We start from the raw sequence: 14,352 nt of genomic DNA, 5'->3' as shown, positions 1-14,352 counted from the left end.
TGCTATAAACTCCACATAGTATCTATCTACTATTGCTTGTTTCTACTTTTGCCATGGGGCACTCCATCTCTTACCCAGGTATTCAGCTCAATTTGGGTACTTTAATTATTGATAATAACTAATTAGCTCTTAGGGCATTGTGATAAGGAGGCCAAAATTGCCAATGCATGTCTGTTGATGTTACTAATTTCACTCCATTCACCCTAACCCCAGCTTGCCATCTTGTGTCATACTTTTCACAGGTTCATAGGGGTGCTTAGCAAGCAATCAGAGTTAACTCAATAATCAGTGTTCCAAGAAAATGTTTCACCCAATATGAATGTTTTATGCAATGCAAGAAACTTTCATAATTTCATTTCTACCTTTAATTGAGTTAAGTTTAAGAACATTGGGGCTTGAGTTATGGTTCTGTCAGAGTGTATTTAGTACTATAAATCAAAATGCAACAGAAAGTCTTCTTATAGAACAAAACTGCAAAGACTGGGAAAACAAAGGCAAATGGAGTAGCAGATCAATTCAAAGTAGCAAATATTTTTTAGAAGCATTAAATTATAAAGCACTTTCTATAGTAACAGATACAGACCCAACCATCAAATTGAAAGATGAGCTCTTCTTCCAGACATTAGTTAAAGGTGACACCTGCAGACTTCTGGTCAATCGATATTCTATATTCATAAAAATTACCAGTGCATACTTAGAACATATTTTTGTAACTAAAGGCCATCACTGAAAACTTTATCTGGTGAACTTTTATTTATTTCCTTCCTTTCTTACCAACCTCCTAATTAATATCCCAGATATTATCAACAATACAGATAAAAAATGGGACTGGATTTTTTGGGAGAAGGGGTGTGGTGGGAGGTAGTGGTGGATAAAGAGGTGGGATATGAATCTGGGCCCTGAAATCCTCCAGAACCACTGGCCTAACAGAAAACACATTTGGTCAAAAGTGTTTTCTTGTATCAAATCTATAATTTGAACCATGTCACCTAGACTCTGGGTGTCCCATTTTCTACCCCTCTACATGTCACAAGAAGTGCTTACAGATAAAATCATGTAGGGTATGTGAAGGAACTTTTTCACAGTGTGTACATAACACAAAATATCTTGATAACTTTTTACCCCCAGTTGTTCCTATTTGTTACCAAAACAGCAGCAACAAAAACCTCATCAGAATCAATGGAGGGGAGCCAGTGTGGCTCAGTGGTTGAGCACCGGCTTCCCACATACAAGGTCCCAGGTTCAATCCCTGGCCCGTGGTACCTAAAAACAAATAAATTAAAAAAAAAAAATCAAGGGAAGGAGACATGCCAGTTCTGAATAAAAAGAATTTTAAAAATCACAGAAGAGACAAGCGATTCAGAACAAAAATAAAAAACTGCAAGGTTATACTATAAACATGAATTCTTAGAGCCAAACCATGAGATGTTCATTCAAGACCTGGGAGCCTAATTTTGGGAGGAGAGGGATTGAGGAGCTACTTAGCTCTTCTCTTGAAACTTCATTATAAATGTGGGCCTGGGGAATGGAGGTGGGAGCTTACAGTGATCTGGGAGAAGGGGAAGAGTGCAGACAAAGAAGTCCTGCCAACTAAGTCACAGGGACAGAGAGGGAGGCCTCCAGTGGCCTCTGGCATAACAATCTCATCATTGGAAATGCCCAACTCACAGATGCCAGCACCCTCTGCCCGAGCTCCATCCTGCCTGAGGTGACTGAAATGTCCAGATCCTGGCCTTTTCTATTCTCCCAGTGGCTCCTGGCATTTCTCATACCTGCCAGCTCTGGGTTTTGGGCCCTGGCTCTCATTCAGCTAGACCGGGTCTCTGTCACTGAGATTTCTTGAGCCCTTCTAATCTCATATTCTTGAACTCTTGCTGCATTATCCCTCCTCAAACACATGGATTAGTTTTATCTACCACGTGATGACATACAAGAAGAATAAAATTTCTCAAATGAAAATGGCATTTCAACACAAGAGTCTTTCTCCTGGTAGACCATCTGCCTCAGTTACTGCAGAACTATTGCCTTAAAATAACACATTGTAGACTCATTCTAATGAATTTTTATGTGGGCTCTAGTCTATTCCAGTGGTTATCAAAGTGTGACCTATGGAGCACTGGCGGTCCTTGAGACCCATTTAGGGAAGTCTGCAAGGTCAAGTCTATGCTCATTATAATACTAAGACTTTACTAACATCTTTAACTGTTTGACATTTGCACCAATTGTGCAAAAGTAATAGTGGGTAAAGCAAAAGGCAGCACCCAATTGCACTAGTTGCTGTTGTATTCACCACTACATATTCAGTACAATTTTAAAATATTCCATGTGATGATACAGCAAGTATGTATGAAGCATTTCTGCTGCCAGTTGGAGTATGATTGTTGTCTGGAAGACAAGCATTTATGAAATTGTTTGACTGGGAGCTTTATTTTTGGAATGCCATTTTTACTTAAGGGAATGTCTGAGAGAAAAACTATGGCTATTCAAATTTGAGTAAATGGCAGACATTTCCTCCACAATGAACAAAGTGAGCCTGTCACTTCAAGAAAAACAACTGACATGTTACTTGAAATTTTCAAATTTTATTATTTAAAATTTAATAATGAAACTTGAACATTTCAAGTGAAAATGAGAATTTTAGAAAATTTGGGAAGCAGACTTGTCCCAGTGGATAGGGCGTCCATCTACCACATGGGAGGTATGCAGTTCAAACCCTGGGCCTCCTTGACCTGTGTGGAGTTGGCCCACGCGCATTGCTGATGCTTGCAAGGAGTGCCGTGCCACGCAGGGGTGTCCCCCACGTAGGGAAGCCCCATGTGCAAGGAGTGCACCCTGTAAGGAGAGCTGCCCAGTGCAAAAGAAAGTTCAGCCTGCCCAGGAATGGCACCGCACACACGGAGAGCTGACGCAGAAAGATGACGCAACAAAAAGAGACAGATTCCCATGCCGCTGATAACAACAGAAGAGGACAAAAGAAGAACATGCAGCAAATGGACACAGAAAACAGACAACTGGGGTGGGGGAGGAGAAATAAAATAAATAAATAAAAATCTTAAAAAAAAAAAAGAAAAAAGAAAATTTGTGTCCACCACCATGAGCTTGACAGCTTCTTAGTATTTGAAGATTTTTTTCTGATGATATCTGTATTATACTAACAAATATTAATATTTGTATGCTAATATTATTAGTTTTATGTATTGGCAAGTATAACTTTTCTATACAGTATAATGTAATGTGTCAACACTTGCAAGATTTTAATAACTCAGTGAACCAATATTTTCCAAATGACAATGTATGATCTTACTTGGATAACATGAGTAAAATATTCCTTCAAAGTGCGAAGGTCAATGAATTTTAGTGAAACAGTATGAAAAGATTCTTGATATGGTTTTAGATTGCTTATTGAAACTAATGCTATAGACATTGCCACCTACTGAATTTTGGTGAAGTATTAGAGGAGACTATGCATAATAATCTGAAATGGTTATTAAAATTCTCCTCTTTTTTTCCGACTACACATGTGTGTGTGAGGCTGGATTTTCTCAAATACTTCAACCAAAACAACTTACTGTAGCAGATTGAATGCAAAAGATTCAGCAGTCTTCTATTAAGCCAGATACTAGAGACCAATAAAAATGTAAAACAATGCTACTCTTTTCACTATAGATGTATTTCTGTTTTGAAAATAGTTACGTTGTTAAAAATATGTTATATTAACATGTAATGTATTTTTTATTATAATTTAAATGAATAAGCATATCTTTAAAAAATTATCAGTTTTGATTTCCAATATGGTAAATACTGATAGATACAACCTGCATAAAAACAAGCTCTTTGAGGTCCTCAATAATTTTCAAGAGTATGAATGGGTTTCAAGTCCAAATATTTGAAAACCACAGATCTATTACATAGAATAATTAGTTGGGCTCTACAGGGTAACTATAAAATCTGGAAATATGGCAAGTTCACATAGTAAATGATTTTTGTCTCATATTACAATATATGATGTGTTCCATGAATTGCCCTTCTTGAGTAATGCAGAGTTCAGTGCTCTGTGTAAAACTGCCATGAATGTGGTACAGGACAGCATTTCCTCCCATCTCTGTACATGCACCTGTGATGAGTGGTCTCAGCTGATTTGTGACTCTGGTTTTCACTTACTAACTCTGTGCCTTTAGCATAACCCAGAAGAAGCAGTCAAGAGGGTTCGGTCTGTAAACAAATAAAAGAACTTATTTATGTTCCCAGACTTAACGGGCCACCCTGCAGTTCTGACCCCACCCATGATGCAACCTTTAGCTTTGACTTTTTCTCCCTACATCTGAGAGGGTAAAGAAGATGATTAAGAGAAATGTATTAGGGTCTATATAATTAATCACTTTGATTAATGACATAATTGCTTTACTTCTGTTCGACTGTTTGGCAGGGTTTGATTTGTAATTGCTCATTTTAAAAGAACCATCACTCACTTTTCTGTGCCTTTAGGAAGCCTCTTGGTCTCTTGGTCTCCTTTCTTAAGTTCAATAAACATCCAGTGCCTTCAGGTCCTGAGGAAAGTGTACTAAGTATGTGACTCTAGCGGCATGACGGCCATGTGGCCTCTTGAAAATTGTCTCTGAATCATGTTTTATTGAGAAATATCTTTTTGAAATAGTGACTTCATTTGCAAAAGTGGTCATTTAAGACTGCAAATGGGATTGAAATTGGGCTTTCTGTTTTCTGACCCCAGGCTGTCAATATCCTTCAGGCTTTCCCTCCTCAGACCCACCCAGAGTATGTGCTCTCTAAACATGGGCACAGGATTTGCTCTGCCAGTGCAGAGAGGATTTTCTAGTCAATGTGGGCTCTTATGGGGCTATTAATATACAGAAGCCTTCTACTCCCTGATGAAATATCAGGTCCATGAAGGAAGAGCCTAGTTGTTGTTAAGGGAAATAAGTCATTGGGAAGGGAATTCTGTTGCCTTGGAAATGAAAAGGTGCTGGTGTTACTCAGGCCCGAGGGTCTTAGGTTCAGGCCTGCATCTTCAAATGGGAACCTCAGCACATCCCTAGATTTTAACAAAACTCCTGATATTAACTACCACGAATGGCTAAAATCAGTGGAACTATTCAATAAAAGCATTAGTGATCTTTCATTTAAATATTGTCATTGCTGCCAAATGTAAAGTTGAAAAAAAATTGTTTTTGACATAATTAACTAGCAGGTCTATATGTTTCTAATAATTACTCCAAATGAGAATGGGTAAAGGTATATTATATAGGGAGATGCTTGCTCTAAGAAAGGGACAAGCTTCCAATTTATCACAGTTTATCAAGCAGTTTGAAGGAATCCAGTTTAACAGAATTAGCAACGAGCATGACATTGAATAAGAGCCTCTGGAGTCAGAAGCTGTGACTGACTTTGTGGCTTTGGATACATTATTTAAACTTTCTGAGTCTCCAATTTCTTAACTGCAATTTGGAGATGACAATGATACCTGTCTCTAAGGGTTGCTGTAAAGACCAATGAGATGATCCATGTACAGCATTTAGAACTGGGCTAGGCACAGAGTTAGGGCACCATATGGTTGTATTATTCTTACAACTATTATTCTGTTTGGAAGAACAGGGTACAGATTCCAAAGAAGCATTGACCTAGGACATGTGTCAAAATTTTCATTTTGGATTAAAGACAATTCATGCCATGAAATCACAGGCTGATGAAAGATTAGTGAATGCTACAAATAGCCTTATGTTATTTAAAACTTTGCTGGATGGGATAAAACAAGCTCAGCAATGGGATAATTATGCCTGGAATCTGCTTACTTTTCATCAGCTATACTCATTTAGAGAACCCTGTCGTTTGATTCCAAAGGGGAGTCTGGTGGTCTGGTGGTTAACTGGGTAAGAAAGAGGATTTCGCCCTTTTGAGCAATGGGGTAAATTACACTTTTTGCCAATTCTGGGAGAACTGTACCTCCTGCAGCTTTTAATTCAGTTAATTTGATTGACACACCTTAGGGCCCACCGACAAAACAGATTCTAAACAATTCTGGCAGGAAACCTTTCCCTAGGAGCTTTTCCAATTTTAGGCAATTAATTAATCAGTCATTTTATAGTACTTGAAATTATTTGTTCCCAACCTAGGATTATGCTGGAATTTACAAAATAAAGGGAGACTATTAAAGGCCTATTTAATTCGGTGAAATAATTTGTCAAGTTATGAATAAAAATTTGAGATAGAAATTGAGATAGCAATTCCTATCTCAAAATTCATTCGCTGAAGAGGGATTAATGTGTCCCAAACTATGCATTTATTATGGATTTTGACAGATGAGTATAATGTTTCCAATTAGGATTTTTAATGCAGTCTTTGTGAAATATTTTCAGTGATGGTTAGGATTTAATTGTTTGTAACTTTGCTTTATGGTAGTCTTTATCAAACAAATTATAAGATGACTGATTTTTCATTAGTTATAGGAAAGAGCCATCAAAGCTGACTTGAATTCATTATCATCTAGTGATATAAAATTAAGAAGTAAATTTCAGATGAGAGATAATATATGTGGAATGTTATCATTCTTTAGATCCACAATGTCTATGGACTAGCAGCCTTGGCATTACCTGGTAGCTCATTAGAAATGCAAATTTGCTTGCTTCATCCCAGACCTACTGAGTCATAATTTCCATTTTAAAAAGACCTCTAGGTGAAGGCCTACAAGAAATACTAAAGGGAGTTCTGCAAGATCAAAGGAAAAGACAAGAGAGGGAAGCTTGGAGTAGAGTGTAGGAATGAAGATTATCAGTAAGGGTAACTAAGAGGGTAAAAAGAGAGACAAAAATAAGATAGGATATATAAAAACCAAAGGATAAAATGATTGAAGTAACTATTGCCTTTGCAGTAATTACATTGAATGTTAATGAGTTAAACTCCCCAGGCAAAGGACACATATTGACAGAATGGATAAAAAGGTGTGATCCAACTATACATTATCTATAAGAGACTCACCTTAGACCTAAAAACACAAATAAGTTGAAAGTGAAAGGTTGGAAAAAGATATTCTATGCAAACAGTAATATAAAAAGAACTAGGGTAGCTATACTAATATCAGAAAAACAAGACTTTAAATGCAAAACTGCTATAAAGACAAAGAAGGACACTATATATTAATAAAAGGGACAATCCACAAAGAAGAAATAATAATCATAAATATTTATGCACCTAACCATGGTGCCCCAAAATACATGAGACAAACACTGGCAAAACTGAAGAAAGAAATAGACATCTCTACAATAATAGTTGGAGACTTCAATACACCACTTTCATCAATAGATAGAACATCTAGACAGAAGTTCAATAAGGAATCAGAGAACTTGAATAATATGACAAATGAATTAGGCTTATCAGCTATATATAGAAGACTGCACCCCAAAACAGCAGGATACACATTCTTATCAAGTGCTTGTGGATCATTCTCCAGGACTGACAACATGTTAGGTCACAAAACAAGTCTCAATAAATTTAAAAAGATTGAAATTATACAAAGAAGTTTCTCTGACCATAATGGAAAGAAGCTAAGTATCGCTAACAATAGGAGAACTGGAATATTCACAAATATATGGAAGAACACACTCTTAAACAATCAATGGATCAAAGAAGAAATTGCAAGAGAAATCAGTAAATATCTTGAGACAAATGAAAACGATAACATGACATATCAAAACTTATGGGATGCAGTGAAGGTAGTGCTGAGAGAAATTTATAGCCCTAATTACTTATGTTAAAAGAGAAGAAAGAACTGAAATAAAAGACGTAACTGCACAGCTGGTGGAGCTAGGAAAAGATCAAACTAATCCCAAAGCAAGCAGAAGGAAAGAAACAAAAATTAGAGCAGAAAAAAATGAAATTGAAAACAAAAAACAATAGAAAGAATGAACAAAATCAAAAGTTGGTTCTTTGAGAAGGTCAATAAAATTGGTAAACCCTTAGCTAGACTGACAAAGAAAAGAAGACAGAAGATGCAAAAAATAAGTTCAAAATTGAGACATTACTGCTGATCCCTCAGAAATAAAAAGTATCATAAGAGATCATAAGATCATAAGAAAAACTGTATGCTAACAAATTAGATGAAATAGACAAATTCCTAGAAACACACGAACAACACTGAATCTAGAAGAAACAGAAGATCTCAACAGACCAATTACAAATAAAGAGATTAAATCAGTCATCAAAATTCTCCCAAGAAAAGCCTAGAATGAGATGTCTTCATGGATGAATTCTACCAATCATTACAAGAAGAATTAATACCAAACCTGCTCAAATTCTCCCCAAAAGTTGAAGTGGAAGGAACGCTACCTAACTCATTGTATGAAACCAACATTACTCAAATACCAAAGCCAGATAAAGTTACTACAAGAAAGAAAATTATAGACCAATTTCTCTAATGAATACAGATGCAAAAATCCTCAACAAAATACTTGCTAATTGAATCCAATAGCACATTAAAAGAATTCTACACCATGATCAAGTAGGTTTTATCCCAGGTAGACAAGGGTGGTTCAATATAAGAAAATCAATCAATGTAATATAACACATTAACAAATCAAAGGGGAAAAACCACATGATCATCACGATTGATGCAGAAAAGGCAATTGACAAAATCCAGCAACCTTTCTTGATAAGAACACTTCAAACATAGGAATTGAGGAAATTTGCTCTATATGATAAAGGGCATATATTAAAAACCCACAGCTAACATTGTACTTAATGGTTAAAGACTGAAAACCTTCCCTGTAAGATGTGGAACAAGATCAGGATGTCCACTGTCACCACTATTACTCAACATTGTGTTAGAAATTCTACCTAGAACAGTTAGGCAAGAAAAGGAAATAAAACACATCCAAATTAGAAAGGAAGAAGTAAAACTTTCACTATTTGAGATGACATGATCCTATGTATAAAAAGTCCTGAAAAGAAAAAAACTACAACAAAACTACTGGTGCTAATAAACGAGTGCAGCAAAGTAGCAGGAGAAAAGATCAACACACAAAAATCAGTAGTGTTTCTATACACTAATAATGAGCAATCTGAAGAAGAAATCAAGAAAAAATTCCATTTACAATAGGAACTAAAAGAATAAAATATCTAGGAATAAAATTAACCAAGGATGTAAAGGACTTGTACACAGAAAACTATTATACATTGCTCAGATAAATCAAAGAAAACCTAAACAAATGAAAGGACATTCTATGTTCAAGGATTGGAAGACTAAGTATTGTTAAGATGCCAATTCAACCCAAATTGATTTACAGATTCAACTCAATTCCCATCAAAATTCCAACAGCTTATTTTGCAGAAATGAAAAAAACAATTATCACATTTATTTGGAAGGGTAAGGGGTCCCAAATAGCCAAAAACATCTTGAAAATGGAGGACTTACACTTCCAGACTGTAAAGCATATTACAACGCTTCAATGGTCAAGAAAGCGTGGTACTAGCAGAAAGACAGATATGTTGACCAATGGAGTCAAATTGAGAGTTCAGAAACAGACCCTCACATCTATGATCAACTGATATTTGACAAGGTCACTATGTCCACTAAATTGGGAAAAAATAATCTCTTCGACAAATGGTACTGGGAAAATTGGATATCCATATCCAAAAGAATGAAAGAAGACTATCTTACAGCATATACAAAAACTTACTCAAAATAGATCAAACACCTAAATATAAGAATTAGGACTATAAAACTTCTAGAAGAATATGTAGGGAAGCATCCTCAAGATATTGTGGTAGGTAATGGTTTCTTAGACTTTATACCCCAAACATAAGCAAAAGAAGAAAAAATAGATAAATGGGGCCTCATCAAAATTAAAAACTTTTGTGCATCAAAGGACTTAATCTTGAAAGTGAAAAGACAACTTATTCATGGGACAAAATATTTAGAAACAACACATCCAGTAAGAGTTTACTATCCAAAATATATAAAGAAACCCTACAACTCAACAATAAAAATATAAACAAGTCAATTTAACAATGGGCAAAAGACTTGAAAAGGCATTTTTATAAAGAGGAAATACAAATGGCTAAAAAAGCACATGAAAAAATGCTCAACATCACTAGCTATTAGGGAAATGCAAAATCAAAACAACAATGAGATTTTAAGTGATGCAGTTGCTGTGGAAGACAGTTTGGCAATTCCCCAGGAAGTTAAGTATAGAATTGCCATATTATTCGGCAATCCCTCTATTAGGTATATATTGGGAAGTACTGAAAGCAGGCACTCATACATACATTTAAATACTGATGTTCATGGTAGCATTATCTATAATTGCTAAAAGATGGAAGCAACCTATCAACTGATGAATGGATATACAAAATGTGGTATATGCATATGATGAAATACTATTTGGCTAAAAGAAGTAATGAATGATGCATGGGACAATGTGGATGAACTTAGAGGGCATTATGTTGAGTGAAATATGCCAGACACTAAAGGACAAATATTGTATGATATCACTGATATGAACAAATTTGAATAAGCAAACATATAGAGTTAGAATCTAGAATAGAGGTTACCAGGGGATAAAATAGGGGTAGATGATGCCTGATTTATGCAGAATTTCTATATAGTTTGGTTATAAATGTTTGGAAATGGATAGTGGTGATGGTAGCACATTATTATGAGTATAATTAACAGTGCTGAATTATGTTTGTGAATGTGGTTTAATGGGGAAGTTATGGTTTGAGTATGTTACTAGAAGGAAAGTTAGACAGAACACAGGACTATCTAACATAGTGAACCCTGTGGTGGGTGATGGACTGTGGGTAATAGTGAAAATTTAAGAATGTTCTCCTATGAATTATAATAAATGTATGATACTATTACATGATGTTAATAGGGTGGTATATGAGAAAATATACCTAATGTAAACTATGGACTATAGTTAGTAATATTTTAATATTCTTTCATCAGTTATAACAAAGGTAACACACTAATGCAAAGTGTGAACAATAGGGGGATATATGTGGATGTTATATTTTTTACATGGTTTTTCTGTAAATGTACAACATCTCTAATTAAAAGTTATAATAATTAAAAGAGACCTCTTTGTGATTCATATGTCCATTAAATTTGAGGAGCAGTGTTTTAGATCACAAGGATGTATAAGTCACCAAAAGGGGTGCTGATGCAAAGTATCAGAAATCTGTTGGCTTTTATAAAGGGTATTTATTTAGGGTAGAAGCTTACAGTCACAAGACCATAAAGTAAAAATTACTTCCCTCACCAAAGTCTGTTGCCACATGTTGGAGCAAGATGGTGGCAGTCTCTGCAAGGGTTCAGCCTTCCTCTTCCTCCTAAGGCTCCATGGTCCCAACTCCTTCGTTCTCACCTACAGGTTAGCATTTGGCTAGTGACTCTCCACAGGGCTCATTTCTTTCCTAGCTCAGGGGCTCTGTTCTCTCCACAAGGTCAGCTGTAGACTATGAGGCTCATTTCTCTTCCTGGGGTCTCTGTGTGTCTAAGGAGCCTTCTCTCTTTCCTCACATATCAGCTTCTCTGTGTTCTCCTTCTCTGTGTATTTACTTCCCAGGGCTCCAGCATCAATTCTCCAACTCTGTCCTTTGCTGTATAGTTTTCTCTCTGAATCCCTGCCCACCAAGGGGGTGGGGACTCAATGCTCTACTGACATGGTTAAATCAAAGCCTTAATCATAATTTATCAAGTAAGAGTGAAACATCTAAATCTAATACAGTCTAACATGCCCAGAGGAACAGACCAGTTTACAAACATAATCCAATATCTATTTTTGGAATTCATAAGTACTATCAAAGCTACAGGGGATTAATAAAAAAAATGAGGTGATCTCCATCCTGCTTAAGTATATTATTGCATATTCTCATCATTCTACTTGCCAGCAAGGGTCTGCATGCTTTTAAGAAAAGAAAAACTTTTTTTCGAAATTCATAACAAAATTTAAGAATTAAGCTGCGAAAATTCAAATACACAGAGAAACACAGAAAGTAATATATTAGAACATCTGTAAACCTATCACGGGGTTTAAAGAGACTTTAGCATTTTGCCCTATTTGCTAATCTCTCTCTCTAAAGGTTGAAAAAAACTTTAAAAATCTATATAAAGATTTAAAAATTATGGGTAGAGCAAAGCTCTCCTCTCTATCTTTTCTCTCTCTTCTTTCCCAGTAGTAACCATCTGTGAAATTGATGTACATAATTTCCAAGAATTCTTCTATACATGCACCCATTATCATTTATTTTGTGTGTTTTAAGTTTTTACTTAAATGTTAGCATTTTAAACATAGTCTTTATCGGTTTGCCAATCAAATTGGTTCCAGATACCTGAAATGGTAAATACAAAGGTATTCTCAAATTTTTACAAAGTTTGTTTTATCTTTAATCAGGAATCCGCCTTAGAATTGAGAGAAATATGTTGTTGTTAGGAGAAGCAGGATAACTTGGAGTCTATGATCAACTGAAATCAGTTAGCATCTTATTTCTCCAAAAGAGTATTTGGCAGAAGGACTGAATGAAGAAGGATCTTATTATTAGTCTTTAAACATGCAAATTACTGATCTGATGGAGAGCTAGCTTTCCCTTGATGATTGGTGCTCAAATAATGAGAACAGATTGACTATAGATCCATCTTTAGAATTGGCCTAGACCATGAGTTACAAAGACCTTCTTTTAATTTCATTAAATGCTTTCATGTTAAAACAAACATCCTACTCCCAAGCATCCCCAAACCAACCAAAGACAGACAGACTGAACCCCCCAAAATCTGTCTTGTTTAAAACATGATTTTAATAATACTGCCGTTGGATTTTATAATTCTATGGGTTTGATTGAATCTCTCAAGTTGATTTTTACACCTGTGGGTCAATTGCAACAGAGACTATTGTTTCATAGTCCAAAATTGAGAGAATTTGAAGTAGAGATTCTAAAGCTAAGTCATTGAGGTTGTTAGAATAAATCATATTCCCAATCCCATCATCAGTCAGGACTGCTGAATATTGTCACCTCATAAATAGATAGACCTGTCCATGATGCAAAAGAAGGTATCTCAGTTTGAGGCAGAGGGCCTGTGTATTAGTAGGATCACTGGTTTGAGCCAGAAGCCCTGAGATTGAATTCTACTTCTGTCAATTACTATTTGCATGGTCTTGAGCAAGTCACTCAGCTTCCCGAATTCTCAATTTCCTCAATCAGTAAGTGGCAAGGAAAAACTATATTAATTTGAAGAACTGTTTCAAGGATTCAGGAAGATGTTATGTTGCAACAGTAGTTGATGAGCTGTAAAATCTGTAATTAATGGTTCCCTCACAGTCACTGAATGAGACAAGCCCTGGGCAAGAGCTCAGTGGGGCTGTTCAAGCAGTGGCTGCAGCCATTGGCACCGGTCGTGAAGAGAGATTTGCTTAAAAAAAATTCTGGTAGGGCACTTAGCGGGTTTCTTTTTCAGCCACATCTAGACAACTGGAGAACATGTAATTTAATATGCGATCAAAAATATTTGTACAATATTAGTGTTTTGTCACCTTTAGTTTTGCCAACTGAGGTTCTGACATAATAGAGTTTTATAATTTGCGTACAAAAATTTTTTAAGTACACACACACACACGTTGTCTATCAGGTAGTTTCCTTAATCAGAAAAACAGAAAATACCGTAACTATTACCCCCTACTTCATGGATGATGGGGCCAGTCCCTGGAAAAGTGTGGAGAGAGGTGATCTTTTTCATGACACTCTTTCCACCTAAGAAATGGAAAGTCCAGGAAAACGTGCCCCTGATTAGCACAGGAATGATTAGTGAAAAGCCCAGATTGCTGAATAGGCAAGGTTTTAGCTGAAGCTTTCCAAATAAAATGAAACCATGGTGAACATCAAATGCAAAAGACACTACATTTAAATATTGTTTTGAAACATTAAAAATAGATACAGTCTGCATGGCATGAATGTGAGAGACTCTACCTCAGCAGGTAAAATGGCAACGATGTTTTCTGAAAGGGCACCGCCCTCCAGGCCTAGTTCTATGGCTCATAAACTGAATTTGTTTTGAGAAGCCATTTAGAATGTTTGAGTTTTAAACATAGATGTGTAATGTTGTGTTTTAGCATTTCCTCTTCTGGTTTCCTATTTTCTATGAGATTTTGATTTTTGCCAACTTCAGTTTTGCAAACCATGACAAAATATAACTCATGGACCTAAACTGAACAGATCAGTAAGGGATAATAGTACAAGTTACAATACTTGGAAAAAACAAGTTCTCTAAGTGATGGGGATTATTATTGTATTTTTTCTTTTGGCTAAAGTTTAACCAGTTGTTTTAGTAAAATATTCAAGAATATTGAG

This window comes from Dasypus novemcinctus, chromosome 2, assembly GCF_030445035.2.
Source record: "Dasypus novemcinctus isolate mDasNov1 chromosome 2, mDasNov1.1.hap2, whole genome shotgun sequence".
In the NCBI taxonomy this organism is placed as follows: Eukaryota; Metazoa; Chordata; class Mammalia; order Cingulata; family Dasypodidae; genus Dasypus; species Dasypus novemcinctus.
Note: the sequence above shows the minus strand (reverse complement) of the source record.